Here is a 16,456-nt window from a genome sequence, read left to right on the forward strand (position 1 = left end):
AGTTCTAAAACATTTGTCAGACGTCATTATATGATCACTAAAACTTACTCTCCGTCAAAAAAAAGAAACATTTCAAAAGACAAAAATTAATAGCAAGAGTGAGAAAATCAGAAGCTGAAAAATCACATAACAAAAATGGTTTAAATATTCATGTTTTTCTTGATCATTTATTTATGAGTGTCTGATATTTCCTGTTATTTATTGCCTGAGCATCACCATTGTTGACAGAAGAGTTATTCAGCAAACATGGAGGAAAAACCTATTGTACAATGCAACGTAAAATATCCAGCATGTCTGAGGACGATGCCACACAGTAAAGGTTGGCAATGAATACTTCAGGATTTAATGTGCTTGTAATGGGTTTTCAACCAGCTGCTGCCTCGCTCCTTATGCATTCTCACCCACATTTTGACCTCCATCTTCGGCTGATGACTGGAATCGCCCCCATGAATCCCCTGACATGCTGTTTTGGCTCGGTGCCCACAACCCACTCATAGGATCTGATAGGCATCAAGGAAGTAATCCAAAGCAGGACCTGTGCACTGTTTGTTCCCAACCAGAAGAAGTAGCACTGAAAGTTATGAGAGCAGAAAGAAGCATCTGAGAAAGTCAGCTGTTTGACCCTCCCTCTGCAAGCCAGGAACATGTTTTATTTATCAAAGCAATAGAGGGTATCATCTTTAGTTTATTCCTGTCCTTGTCTACATGCTTAGGTTCGACACATACGCACCACTCGACCTGATGTTGTGAGACCTAGAAGAGGAAGTGAGTATTCTTCTTAATGTCACCTCTAATACTTCTTGGTACCTCTGCTCAGCAGAGCAGAGCTGATTTGCATTCTCATTTATGGAAGGAGAGTTGGGAGGGGTGAAAATTAAAGGAAGTGTTGGGGAGTGTATATGCATGCAGGAGCAGATTCACTTATGTGATGTCTATGAATGCTTAATTGGAAGAGTGACCTCTATGAACGCATAAAACAGAGCTGCTGTCTTCAATATGTCAGTCTATAGAGGTGATAGACTCTGTCCTCATCAAGCTCTTATTGCTGTATTTTTACTTAATCTCTCTCCACCTGCTTCCTCTGCTCTACTATTGTAGATATAATACCTCCTTCAGCTTATCTCCTTTTGCATACTTCATATCTTCTCCTCTCACCTTGTGTTTTGAGGGTCAAATCAAGTTAATTACCAAGAGCACAGCTTTGTCTTCTTTTCAAGGGCTTTGACTAGCTTTGTCTTTAAGAAACATAATCTGCAATGCTCAGTTTCTTAGGGGGTGGGCGCAGTATTTTTTTGCTGAAGATATAAAATATTTTAAGTAAAGGCACTCTGCGTGTCTTCCACCAAAAAAAAATTATAAATCAGGTGCTTAAAATATAAAAGATATCAAACTTGCAAAACCACAATGGGGTTCATCAGAATCATCTGATAATGACACTGAATGTGTCAAAATGTTAGTCTCCATGAAATTTAACATAAAACCTTATTTACATTGTGTAATACTCTCAATAAGAGATTGGGATGGCAAATGTTGGTGTCAGATTTGCAGCTTCCAGTTTCCCAATTCCTGCTGGATCCGATATTCATAAAACCCTGGAAAGATGAAAATTATTTTTTTTCATAACCAATATAAGGACAATTCAAACAAATAAACAAACAACACAGCTTTAGTGCTCTTGTGATTCTGTAATCTTACTGTAATTTTAATAAGTTTTTGTTTTAAGGCCTATTTGCTTATGTATTGCTGTGATAATTTGTTCAGCTTCAGCGAAATGACACGTGTTGCATGTTTGAAAGCATCTAGGAAGCCATAAATTACCCTAATTTGCATGGAACACTAATACAACATAATCCCGACCAGGCCGAAGGTACTATTATATGCTGGTGTATTCTATTTAGGATGGCTAAATAGTGTTAAAAGTGGACTTTCCCTTATCCTTGATTTTCTCTAAGCAAGAGATTTACAATCATTATTTCTTCTTAGAGTTTAATTTATTTCCTTAGATGAAAGATGGCTTGATGTGGATGAGGTTAATGCCACCTGGCTGCCAACTCATAAACCCCATTTTCTGTGCTTAATGATTTCCTAAAAACAAAACATGGCAAACATTTCACAAAAGACAAGATTCACTTTCCAAGCTTTGCATCATAGTATCAAGAACCTTTGATGTATTTCCTTTATTTGTAATTATTTCAGCTCATTAACAAAGAGCAAGCACACTAAGGTGGTACTTATCTCAAATGAAACACCACATTAGAATTTTCTAAACTTATAGCTCCAATAGAGAAATTTACATATTAGCCCCTTTTTCATTGAAAGGCCAAGGATTTAAAGACCCAGGCTTTGTATTACACAGGTACATGAAAGCCAGAGGCTTTTGGGTTTTCTTGCTTCCATAAGCTAGGGGCCATTTATGTAAAACAGGCGAATGACATATAGTAGTGATGAAAAACTGCAGTACCACTCCGGTACATCTCCTTTGTCCCTTCTACACTGTCCCAAACCCTATTTCTCACCGCTGGTCTCCAAACTATTCTACACATGTAAATAAAGATAAAGCACAAACTCTTTCTGTCTGGGCCGAATCGGGGACCGCAGTTGTGTGTGTGTGTGTGTGTGTGTGTGTGTGTGTGTGTGTGTGTGTGTGTGTGTGTGTGTGTGTGGGTTGGAGGGGGGGGGGGGGGGGTAACAGACATGGAGAGGAGACTAGACTGATGTTAAGAGCTTTTTGAGTATAATGTTTCTTACCATGATGAGTTCAGCTAGGACGCCTTTTTAAGTACAGTATCTGCAGTTCCCTCCTCCTCCTTCTCTGCCATGGAAAGCGAGCCTGCTTCGCGTGCACGTACAGACACACAATGTGGCGAAACAGTTTAGAATTAACTCAAAACGGCAAAAACATCCAGTCAAGATTTTCACATTTGATATCTGTTATGTGCAAATATCCTGACACTTACTTAATAAATGATTTAAAGGGACTTTTCAGCCGCGACTAACATTAACCAGTCTACAGGAAGTCACAGACAGTCTGGTCGAGTAATAACGCTGCAGCGGGGGGCTGGTCTTGGCAAGGCCAGCCTGTCAGCGGGTCTCTGCCGCTCCCAGAGCAGAATTAAAATTGGCTAATAATCCTGATGAACTGACTGCACAGATGCTGTTTAGAGGTGTACTTTCTCGCCTGAAATCATCTTAAAACAACTTTTTTGTACATTAAGGTTATAAAATTGATAGGTTTGTAAACTCCTCATCTCCTTACATCTCCTTACTCCCCCCTTGTGGTGGAGAGTCTTTCTTACTGCATGCAACCCCACCCCCTCAACAAGCCCTGAGAAAGAAGACAATTACTGGGTCAGACGGGGGACCAATGCCCTGAAAAAGTAAAGCACGGGGAAAGTAAAATTAGTTGGGTAAATGTGTATGGAAACACTACCTGTGATATGCAGAGCCCAAGGATTTCAAGTGGCAATGGAAAAAGGGCTATTTTCAGTTCTTACTTTATTAAGGTGTATTATCACCTTTGTGAATGTTGTGAGTTTGGCCTGAGCCTAAAAAAAAACATGTAAAAAAATGCTTCTTGGTTGGAGTAGGTATTAAAATGTCACAATTTTTCACACCTAGAGAGACTATCTTGCACAGAAGAATGCAGCATTCTGAACAAGTTCAAATATACATCCTGCCTGTGAAGTTGTTCTTCTTCTTGTCACTGAAACTCGGTCTAAGGGTTTCTTTCAATGCAAGTTAACCATAATACATTTTTCAATCTGAGTTTGCCTCTGACATCCTAATTCAGACAGCAAACTTGGTAAAAAAAAATCCAACTTTTTACAACTTTAGATGTGCAGATTCATTGAGAATAGTGTTTGCCCTATACTGAAATCTGCCACCTATGTGGTATAAACTACCCTGAAGTCTTCTTTTTAAGATGACCAAATTTCTCAAATTTTCAATCTTTAAACACAAATCTGAGCTCAAGATTTTGGAGAGTAATCCATCAATTTAAATTCACCTCTTTGTTAACGTTTTACTCCATTTTCAACCTTCTCATTCTAAAAATTTAACTACTCTGTCTCATTTGTGGAGCACCTTGCATGAAAGCATCTAATGTGGCACACTTATTAGGTTCTGAGATGAGTTCTTTGGGTTTTCTTCCTCCCTCAATTTCCTTTTCTTTGGAATCACTGTGATATTTCCTGTCACAATTTCCTTCCTTCTCACCTTTTGTTGCAATGCCATCTATCTCCTCTTTCCCCCTTTCCCCTCCCTTTATGTCACCTTTAAAGAAAATGTGCACCACTGATGAGAGTGGGTCGAAAAGTTAACTTCAAAGGAAGCCAATTTACTCCAAACATGAAAGAGTAGCACTTTTATTTTCCTCTGAGTGATGCCGCTGTTGCATTGTACAATAGACCGCCAGGCTGTCAAAACTGTCCTTTGAAACCAGTAAAAAGACATTTCACAGTGATCGTCTAAAAAGAAAAAAATAATAAATGAAATTCAATAAAAATTTATATAGCAGCTTTCAGGATAGAAATTTAACAAAAATGTATTGCCTGTAAAGTCATTCCTGTCACCTAACTCTAAAAGGGTCAACCAAGAATGACTCCCCACCACACAACCACTAAAGCTTTTTATATTTTGATATCCTCATACTTACAGTATATGCTAGGTCTACAGGGTAACAAGAAATCTGAGAAATCAAAAAAGCAAAAACCTACAAGGCCTACAAGTTTAGACACTATCAATCTTTTTATTTAATGAGTTCTTTCTCTAAAAGTGTTGTGTTCAGCAAATTATATCAGTGTCTATTTGTAATGAGCTTACAGGACAGTAGAATACACACATCGTTAGTTGTTTTACACATATTACTCCTTGATTAAATATCGGAGCACAGAAATTCAGCCTGTCATTCTAAAGTCCCCTCTTCTGCTTTGAATATATTCCTTTTCGATCTGTTTTTTTACTCATTTATGACACATTTTAAGTGTCTTTTTGTATTTATGTGCAAAAGGCACAGACTAATAGCAGCACCAGACTTGTGTGAAAAATATTACCCTGTTAATTTATTTTAAATTACCCTCATTGTGAGATAATGTTCCAAGAGGTGGCACCCAGTAATATTTTTTGAACCTGTTCTATTCAGGATCATTAATGCCTCTGATGAAATAGCTAATGTCTAAGCGTACATCTCAGGGTATGTTGGCACCATGTATTCCATGTGTTTTATAAACACAAAGTGTGGCACATTTTGACATATCAGTGTTCCACATGTGCATGCCTTATAAATGCAAATTGAGGGTTAAATGAAATATTTGTACAGTAAAAAAAAGACAGCTGCAGCCTTCCGTTTTATTGAGATTGGCTTGCAGGGGTAACAGAACTACAAAGCTGCAGTAACAGGTAATTTAAAAGATGCCTGACATGTGTGTCTGAACATGAGGAAATGTAGGCGATTTTGTGGAACATCACGCCCTGTGATGTCTTCGGTGTTTCTACTTTTACTCTGAGTCTGATAACAGCCATAAATGGAGTAGCGTTCTGGGTTGTTGCTGTGTTGTTGTATCAGAATGGGGGTCTGCCTCGCTATTAAAGATCCCACCCCACTGAGATGCTACTCAATTCTAATGGAACATGAATCAAACTGTGTTTAACTGACCTGACCCGTTCCGACCCAGTAGTAATGGAAAAGGGGCAAAACTGTGTTTTAAATCTGAACTTTTGAGCCAGTTGCAGTATAATTTCTGTCACCCTTTGTATTGATGCTGTATTCACTAATTTTCTTTCCTTCCAGTTTAATTTTATTGCACATACATGGAAGCTCCACACCTTTAAAAATCTGGAAACTGATTCTACAGCTGAAATCTGATCAAACATTGAATGTCTGTATTGTGTCTCTTAGTGGCATCAAGGCATTTTTTCTTTGGTTAAGTGGGTCAATCAGCAGCTGCAGTGGACATTTTCCTATCCCTTTAGATTAAAAAATAAATAAATATTCATTTTGTATAAAAATCTTTAATGTATAGACATTTTATAATACGGTTTTAAGGGCTTTGATTACAGACATTCAAAGGTTTATTTTTTTAAGCCTTTATTTTAGGTTAAAAAAAAATAACCCTTCTGTTTAAAGGGTAGTTTCTGTAGTTTATTCTGCCAAATAAACTACAAAATATTAGATCAAATTAGATCAAGTTCCTCCCCCTGCTGCCTCAATGTTCTACCCACAGGTTTCAATAAGAGAGTTTTGCCTGTCATAATGTCTGAGTTGACTCAAATAATAAACGCTTCCCTTTTGTCAGGTGTATTCCCCTAGGCCCTAAAAACAGCAAGTATCAACCACTGTTGAAACAGAACAATTTGGGCATACTACTATTACAGAACTACCCATCTCAAACCTCCCCTTTATCAGCAAGAGTATGGGAAAAGCTGTTACAACAATTAAAAGAATCACACCACTTATTGATTCATTGACCCCATTCCAAAGCTGATTCTTCTTAGATGCAATCAGTTGGTGTCATTAAGGTTTTGGGAAATGCCATGTCAGAGCAAAAACTGGGACATTCAGTGAATTGAAAACGTATAAGATGTTTACTTTCTTTGTCTCTTTGATCACTCCTAGATCTGTTGTTTTTGTGGCTGAAGAGATGACATCTATGAAACTTAATGGGTGCAAGTATTTTCCATCTGCTGGACTTGATGGCCATGTCTGCATCTATATCCTTTCAATACAGCATGCTCTGCAAATTTGGTGCATAACAAAAGCTCTCCTTGAAGGTTTTTGATGCCTCTTGTCTGCTAATACTTCTCCATCATAGCAGGCCAATCCCTCTAATTACCCTTCAGCTTAAGGCCAACGCTGCTCTTTAGAACCCTCCTGTCCACAGGTCTGTATCTGAAAACAGAATCAAGGAAGGTACATATTTGATCATTCTTTCAAAGCCATATACTTGTTAAAGTAATCACAACTTATATTAGTTGGCCATTAGGATATAATTGCTTTTGAAAAATAAAGATGTCAGTTACACTTAGCCATGATTTCCTCAAATATTTTCTTTAGACTCATTGTCTGTTTTTCATTTGATGCAACATAATGTAATAAATCTCAGCTTGTTTTAGCTGACTGTAAAGCAAAGTCAGAAAAGGCACAACCTTGCTGCTGCCCTGAACTTGTGTATGTTGGTGTGAGTGTGTGTGCTGTGGTTCTGACTGAGAGCAGCCATTGAGTATGTGCATGTTCCGGTTTTAATGCCTTCATCATCTCCAAGGTCAGAGGAGGGGAGCTTTTGGGCCACCTGCCAGAGAAAGGGTGACGTGGGGTAGGACAGAGTCATAAAATATCTTTGATGTGTTTTACAATAACTTTGCTACAGGCTCTTCAGTACTAAAACCACAAAGTCAGATAATAGGTCCTCTTGGGCACATTATTTAAAATTTCATGTCCAGTTCTTTGTGTCCTGAATAAGAAATGCACTGCTTTTTTTCTGATTTTGACAGATGATTGATTGGAGGCTTAGAGCAGAGCTTTTTGGTCATGGGAAAGCAAATGTAGCTGTTAAGAATATACATGAATAAGTCAGGCATGCTTGAAGTACTTTGTACATAACTGCTTGGTCCACTTAGTTAAATGCCTCAGAGAATTTCTGCATGACCTTATGATAGCTATAAATATTATCCGACTGTTTCTGATTCAATGCTAATAAATGAAATGCAACAGTTTAGTTGTATTTTTTTTGTCAGGTAAATACAAAAGCGTAAAAGTTTGATCGCACCACTAACTTATGTTAAAAGTTGTAAAAGAAGTTATCAGTTATCAAAATGAACAAAATTTCAGCTTCTGAGTAGATTTCTTTTTTCATGTAGGATGATTTTTTTTCCGCTAAAAATAATTATTTTCAACATAATTAACTATGGCGCAGTTGTTGCTACCCTTCAAAATTAATTTTTTTAAATCAAACTTTTCTTTCAAATTGATGACATTTTTCTTGGAATTTTTATGAGTGAACTTTGACTTTGTTTCAGATATAAATATTAACCCCTTATTACTAACCATTACAGTGGGAAAGTGTTAACAGAAAATTTAAAAATTATATTCCGCAGGCATCTTCGAGTCAAGTGTCCATAGCAAACATCAAATGCACATCTAATCCTGTTGATGTCCAGTTGTTTGTGAGAAATTTAGAGAATATACCTTTTTCTATTCATTAATTGCATAAACAAAGATCTGGAATTTGATCAATTCTTCTTGAAATTTAACTGGGACTCTGCTTTGGTCACATGAAATTAAGATTGATTTCATGCCTAACCTAACTGGTGTGTTGATGAATATAAGAAAAGAAGCCGCCATTGTCTACTGTTAAGTAAGATCAGGGATGTAGTGGGCCAAGTTCTCTTCCAAATACCATGGGATGCCCAAGTGCCTGGCATCAGCCTTCTAAAACTTTAAATATTTCAGATGGTCTTACCAATATACTGGAAATCGACACCGCAATGGTTCACAAGCCATGTGGTCAACCTTTTCTCATGGAGATCTCAGTTGCCAGACCTAAATCATTTGGAAAAAAAAAACATGTGCAGTGGACTGAAAATAATTGATCCAGCTCCCTATTGCTACAACCTTATGAAAACTTACAGGAGAAAGGCACAACAGTTGCTAAGGTCAACAAAGCATAATAAGGTTTAATTAAGCATATTAGTAACAATACTGATTTCAAACTGTTACTGAATCTACCCAAGATACCCAAGGACATCTAATTATTTTCCATCAATTTCATCTCCACTTTTAAACAGTGTAGTACCAAAACCTCTGTGGATTAAACTTTCTCACCTGCCCGGGTTGTAAGTGTCCAAATAACCAACACAAGTGTGTATGTTCATATGGGAAAACATCCATCAGATACCTAAAGCTTCAACACTGAACTACCATGGGGTTATGTCCTTATGTTTCCTCCCTTCAGTCTCTATTAAAACATATAGAGACTGGGCAGACGACATCACTTGCTGAACTCAAAATGGACAAAAAGTAAAATCTGTGTAACTCTGGTGGGGGCACCATAAGCTATTTCTAAATGCATATAAAGAAAATGGTGATCCTGATGTATTTTAGATCCAACAACTATTTTCCCTACTACCCAGCTGCTCAGAATCAGTATCTCTGTAATTTCCATTGTGGAAAGTCAAGCTCTTGGGGTTCACCAAATGCATGACTATATAGTCAGTCTCAAGAAAAGGCCACAGGAGAGAGTTCTTAACCTATAGCACAAGAACAAATTTGACCTGCTGCAGTCCCTGTTGTCTCAAATCTACAGAGCAATCATGAAGGCCATTCTGACCTCGGGAACTTTCTGATTCCAACTCTTCACAACAAATAAATGTGCAAAGCAGCAGCAGATAGCAAAAGTGCTTTGTTCGCCCTTTGTTTTAGGACGTTCACAAGAGTCACCTACTGTGGTAATATCAGTAATAGACACCATATTTACAATGAACATGAAGTATTTCCCTTAATCACAGTTAATCTATCTTTGCAGTATACTGTGAATAAGTTATTAATGTAATTTGTCTAATATGTTTTAGTTTTGGCACACACTTGATTGCATGCTTTACCTATGTACATCCCAAAAGGTCTAGGAAGTGTACAAAAAAGTATATTTGCTTGATGATGATTATCTCCACTCTTGTATTCTAGTTGTTAGACCAGGGATTCCCAAAGTGTGGCGCTCACACGCCTGGTAGTGCGCGAGCTGCCACTAGGGGGTGCGCAATATGAAGAATGTAATGACAGTCTGATAATTGCACAATTACAGTGTTCCTTCCCCCCACAGAATAAAGATCTGTAAATAAACATTTCCTTTGTAAAAACTAAAATCAAAAATTGTAAATTTGAGATACAAGTAAAAATGAAGTCTTCTTCTACACTTCATTTTAAGATGAAATATAGAAAAAGTTATCTTCTTCTACACACTGTACTGTATATGTGCACCTAGACGTCTACACTGGAGAGACATAGCCACCAGGGTCTGAATGGAGTTCGGTGACCCACAAACATGTGCTCAAACTGTAAAGTAAAGTAAGTAAAGTCTGTCTTTGGCGGAATCAGACGCCAGAATAAGGAACCACCTTCTACAGAAACCAGCTTTTTTGATTTTTCTCAGCTTTTGCAGGAAAAGCTGACCTGAGACTGCATGACATGTTTTTTCTGCAGCTGGACCAAGTCTCCCCAGCACCGAACACAGCCGTGTTCAGGAAAACCTGAAGAGTTCCCAGCAGTGCTCAGCTTCCTCACCGCCAGCTAGAACAGCTTTCCACCGGAGCCCCCAACTAGCTTCACCCTGGAGCAACTTCTTGCAATCGGATGCCCCAAAGTTGACCATATTGACACAGAGGCAGAGGTTAGCAGGGAAAGTAAAATGGTTTACTTTCAATGTCTTTTTATTGTTTTGTTTCAAGGGTTGCCGCTTACAGGCTAAGCTCCCGCTAGCAATTTCAAAACAATGCTTTACTATTGTATTTTGGGTGTGTTTTATGGTCATGACAAACTTCATTTCCATAAGGGTTTTGTGCACTGATGCGACATTAATGTTTGTGTTTTCCAATTTCATTGCAACAAAATATAGCTTAAAAGTATTTTTTTAAGTGGTAGCCAAATGTCGGCTACCCAGATCTCTTAGCTCCATGAAAAATTCAGCGTAACATTATGTTAATTTTTTGGAGTACATAATACATATTAAGCTCAATATTAGACCTTCTCAAGAAGTGAACGGCTCTGTGGTCGTTTCCAGATTTCTAAAGAAAATACAATTTGTTCTGAATGTCACTCCTCTCCAAAAATTCTGTCTGCTGCAACAAAAACTCCACCTTCCTGAGTTCATTACAGCTGTTTGCTTTATTCTTGTAAAATATTTTGTTTCTGGATAAACCCGCATGAATGGATCAAGTGAAACAGACCCCAAATGTACAAATAATCACTGAATAAAGTTAATTATTTATAAAAAATTTATTTAGAACTCTGATATGCTGATTAGAATATCCTATTGTTTCTTGTGTAATTGTTTGTGGTGGCTGACTTTATACCATTAAAATAATAGTTGTCTGCATTTGACAGTATTGAATCCGTAAAGACCAATTGCATTGTCGGTCCACTGCAATCAACATGCCTAGTCCTCTGTCTGTGTGTGCCTGCGCACTCTTTCCCCTCAGGTAGAGGAAGAATGATGAGCTGTTAACCTTTACTCTGATGGAAATGAAAGGGCGGATATATATCACTCACCACTACCATTTGCCAGCAACACACACTCACTTGCATCAGCGTGGATAAATGGATGTAGGGCGTAGATAGATGGAATGTCCCTGAACTTCATATTGGTTGTTTGGAAGTAAAAACCATTGACATGTTGTTGAAATCAAAGGAAAAAATGTTTTGTTACTCCGAAACGTAGAATAATATAAAATTATTAACTCTTGCTGTTTTGTTGATCAAAAAATCTGTGTAGTTCTTATGTTGTCATTTCTGCCATCAGTCACAGAAAAAAAAAATGGAAACATATGCCAACAACTGAAAAATGTATTAGTCAAACAATCAGTGAAGTCTCTCGCATGATAAGTTAAGTGGGGGACAAAAACTCAATACCTAATAACAGCAACTAAGTTTTTTGAGATGCATACAACCTGACCGATACATTTTATATAAGCTAAATGTAATTACATTTTTATACATAAAATTACAAATAAAGGCTCACAGATAATGTTTATTTATTGAACAGAAAAGATTCACATTAATCCTTCAATGAGCTAGCAAGGACAACCAACACTTTTTCTTGCTGGCAGGTCAACCTCCACCACAGTTTGAAATTGTATGCAGTTTCTGACTAGTTTTCCTTTATGATTGTCCTGTATTGAGCTCCAACCAATTTATCATCAACTCTGATTAGCTTTTCTGTCGCTGCTAAAGAGCATCCACATAGCACGATGCTTCTATAACCATGTTTCACCTTGGGAATTGGGTGTTCAGGCTGGATATGATAGCTTTATGCCAACATAGCATTTTGCCTGTGGACCTAAAAAATTTGTGACCAGGGTACCACATGTTTACTGTACCACCTTTTAATAATTGTGGTAAAATACAAATAGGACATCTTAGGGCTTTACTTCTTCCTTCCTGGTTTTCTGCCACAAAGCCAGAGTCTATGACTAATAGTTTTCCTTTCAAGTTTCTCTTTCTTGAGCTGTAGATCCCTGCAGCATCATGGTTTTTACTGTTTAACCCACATGCAGAACACACTCTGGAGTCAGGGAAAAAGTTTAAGAAGTTTATTTGACTAGTTGAGTGATGAATCTGGAATCCGGAACTGGGAACACGGAACGGGTCTTCAACTGCACACAGGAGAGGACAGGCGGGGTTAATGAATGTGTTGATGGATCTTGGAATATGGTTTGGGAGTTGGCTTACTTGAGATGTGATGGTAAGTGCCAGGAAGGAATGAGTGGGGGCTGAGAGTCTGGTACAGCAGGAGAGAGGTGAGTCTGAACTTGATGGAGGGTGAGCACGTTGGAGGGTGACCAGGGTTCAGCCACAGGCGAGTCAAGAAAACAGGAAACCACACGCTGCCAGCCAGGAGGTTCAGCCCAAGGAAATTTAATTGGTATGAGATAACTCTGGAAACGGGAACCGGACTGGAGCACAATCCAGTACTTAGGAGTAACCTAGGAACACACAAGGTAAGAATGATTCTTCCAAGTCTAAGAGTCAGGAACGACAGAGGGCTAGAGTCATACCACATTGTTTAACATTTTAAAATACTCCTCTCCTGGTGAGGCTTGATGGGTAACACCTGCCGATGTCTTACAACTTTTAATGTGTTCCTGGTCTAACACACCTGGATCAAATAACTGAGTTAGCTCCTCTGTATGCAGTCAAGTTCTCCAGGGTCTTGCTTATGACCTAATTATTTGACTCAGGTGTGTTGAACCATGGCTATAATCCACCCCACAACTTTATCCCTCAATCGTTCACTGATTTTCTCTCAAACAACTCTGAGGACATCTCATAACCACTGAGATCAAATTGCACATATCTAGACTTTAATAGCTACTATAGCCCCTTTTCTTTTAAAGGCCCCAGGATGTAAAGCCGCAGGCTTTGGTTTTCAAGGGTAAACCAAAGTCTTGGGCTTTTGTGTTTCCATTTGCTAGGGGCCATTTATGTAAAACAGTCCCAGACGTATTGGACATTGTGAGGAAAAACTGCAGTACCATTCCAGTCCAGCAGCTGGCGGAAAGAAGACGCCGGTCAAACAGACAAATGCAGAGAAGTTTTATCCATATCCTGCCATTCATGCTGCTACTCGTCCGGACTCCGGAGAAACAGGGGGACAATGCACAACTGTTGGCGTTACATCTGCATAGCCCTTTTTACACTCCCTTAACCCTACCCCCTACTTCTCACCACCTGACTCTACTCTATTGCTATTGGTATAAATAAATAGAAATAAAGCACAGCTTATTTCTGCCTGAGCAGTGCAGGAACCACAGCTGTGTGGGGTGTGTGATAGACGTGTAGGGGAGACGAGACTAATCTTTAGAGCTTTAGGAGTATAATTTTTCCTCAGTCATGGCGGGAACGGCAAGGACAGTATTGCGGACTTTTGATCACAGCAAAATCATTTTTATAGGTTATAGGCTATATGGGCAGAACACACACACACATCAAAATACAAAGTGAAGACAGTGCCTTGACTTCCATTCATTTTCAAGCCGTTCTATGGCCTAACCCTGACCCTTACCTTTACCAGTATTTACCTAAACCTAACCTAAACTGACACCTTGGTTCTAAACCTAACCCCAAGCCCAGAAAAAAAGGTCCTTGCTTTACATTAATGTCCTCGCTTTACTAGTGAAATGAGCAGAAAATGTTCTTGCTCAGCTGCAAGTACAAGAACACACACACACACACACACACACACACACACACACACACACACAAACGGTCCTAAAGCTTACCGTTAGCAAAAACAGTGAGGACCAACAAAATGTCCTCACTTTGGTGCAAATGGTCCTCATTTTGATGGTGAAATCAGAAAAATGGTCCTCACTCTGGTGCCTAAACAGGAGCAAACAGACACACACAAACATCTCTCTTACTCTTTGTCTTTTCCCCCTCCTATCCTCTTTAATCTGCTGACCCGTAAGATCACAAAGCAATTTCAGGAAACACAGGCAGTGTATTCACAGGTACTGATTTAGACTGCACCTGGATATGCACACACATGTGCACAAAGTATTTTTACTTTCCTTTTTTTTTTTGAAGTGGAAATCATTTTTTTTCTCTCCCTCGAGTCTCCTCTGCACCTGCAAACAACACAGAAAGGATATTGTCGTGTGCATTTATGTCCAGCAGTGAAAAACCTCATTTGCCCCCGTAAAGATTTATTTATTTTTTTGTCACAATAAGTTAGTGTAGCAAACAAATGTTGACATTGGGCAAAGATAAGTAAATAAATTGTGATGATCTCATTTATTAGGGGAAATAAAGTAATCCAATTTAAAATTCATAGATTCAAGATTCAAATATTCTTTATTGTCACCATGTGTTACTGTGGAGAAATTTATTTTTGGCCACTCCGGCTAAGACTACTCATAAAAGACAAACAAAGAAAAACAGGCAATGATCAAGGGTTACACTTTTCTCATTATAGCATTCAAAAGATAAAAACAAATGAAGATTCAAAAGTTTGTATGAACTAGTTGCCCTTCATGAGTCACAGATCAATAATGAGATAATTAGGTGCTTGTGTGCAATGGTTTGAGGCTTCATTTTCAGAAATGTGCATTTAGATATTCTGAAATAATAGTGTGCAAATAAGAAATAACATTAAAGCAATTGTAACGTATAATGGGCTAATAACAGTGGGGTGATTTTTAACGTCTCTCATCAGGGGGCGATAGCCCTCACAGCTCTTGGGAAGAAGCTGTTTCTAAGTTTATTTGTTTTGGATTTAATGCTTCTGAAGCATTGAGGCAGGTGATGATTGGTTTCTTGGGGACAGGCACGATAAGTGGAGCATAGGAACTAAATGCTGCTTCTCCGTGTTTAGTTCTGGTTCTAGGTATGCAGAGCAGGCTGGAGCCAGAAGACCTGAGTGGTCTGGAGGGCTGATACACTGATGACAAGTCTGTGATGTATTTAGGTGCTAAGCCATTCAGGGATTTATAGACTAACAGAAGGATTTTAAAGTCTATTCTCTGAGATACAGGGAGCCAGTGTAAGGACTTTAGAACTGGGGCGATGTGCTCTACTTTCTTAGTCTTAGTGAGGACACGAGCAGCGGCGTTCTGGATCAGCTGCAGTTGTCTGATCATCTTTTTAAGCAGTCCTGTGAAAACACTGTTGCAGTAATCAATTCTACAAAAAATAAACGCATGGATTAGTTTTTCCAGATCCTGCTGAGACATTAGTCCTTTAATCCTGGAAATGTTCTAGCAGTGATTTTGACAGCAGGCTGACAAAATCTCCTAGTAAGGTGTCCCAACTGACACTACTGTTACATGTTTTCTTTATTTATGGATGAAAGCTGTGATTCACTGGTGTCTTAAAGCCTTGAAAATGGATTTGTAACCCCTTTCTGACAGACAAATATCAATTACTTTTTTTCCTTTAAAATGAACCTGGTTCTAATGGAGGTTTTCCTCCATGGTTTGTAAGTCAGATATTATGTTTTGGTACTTTATCCCTTACATCCGCGAGCGCCTGAGCTCTTTAGCAACAATAACACGTTTGTAGCTGACTAACTGAGATCAACACACACTTATCACATGTCCAGATCTTCATCTGAGACTCCTCCACAAAAGTATCTACCAAATATATAATAGCATCCCACATTTTCATTTTCAAGAATAAATTCCATATTTCAAAAATTGTGCCAAAATCCATCCATCCATCCATTTTCCAAACCGCTTAATCCCTCATGTGGTCGCGGGGGGTGCTGGTGCCTATCTCCAGCGTTCACTGGGCGAGAGGCGGGGTTCACCCTGGACAGGTCGCCAGTCTGTCGCAGGGCAACACAGAGAGACAAACAGGACAAACAACCATTCACGCACACACTCACACCTAAGGACAATTTAGAGAAGCCAATTAACCTAACAGTCATGTTTTTGGACTGTGGGAGGAAGCCGGAGTACCCGGAGAGAACCCATGCATGCACAGGGAGAACATGCAAACTCCATGCAGAAAGACCCAGGGGTGTACTCAAACCCAGGACCTTCTTGCTGCAAGGCAACAGTGCTACCCACTGCGCCACTGTGCAGCTTTTATTTTATTTTATTTCAAAAATTGTGCCAAAATGGCACACAAAAACAATAGGGCTCTGCCTGGACTTTTTTAAATCTAAACATGTTTATCTTCTCAATTGCTGGTTGTGTGGACACCAGACTTGCTACAAATGTAACCAAGATGTTGTAGTTATGATTTATT

The 16,456-nt window shown here is 38.8% G+C and overlaps 1 long non-coding RNA gene across 1 annotated transcript; it reads right to left on the reverse strand.

Annotated features, from left to right (window-relative positions):
- Nucleotides 1-12,310: 12,310 nt before the first annotated feature.
- On the reverse strand, nucleotides 12,311-14,291 carry LOC118557325. Its single transcript, XR_004927802.1, has 3 exons — nucleotides 13,987-14,291; nucleotides 12,437-12,690; nucleotides 12,311-12,360 (listed from the first exon to the last, which is right to left on the reverse strand). It is a non-coding gene; the product is annotated as an uncharacterized LOC118557325 (long non-coding RNA).
- Nucleotides 14,292-16,456: the final 2,165 nt, after the last annotated feature.

This window comes from Fundulus heteroclitus, chromosome 23, assembly GCF_011125445.2.
Source record: "Fundulus heteroclitus isolate FHET01 chromosome 23, MU-UCD_Fhet_4.1, whole genome shotgun sequence".
NCBI lineage: Eukaryota > Metazoa > Chordata > Actinopteri > Cyprinodontiformes > Fundulidae > Fundulus > Fundulus heteroclitus.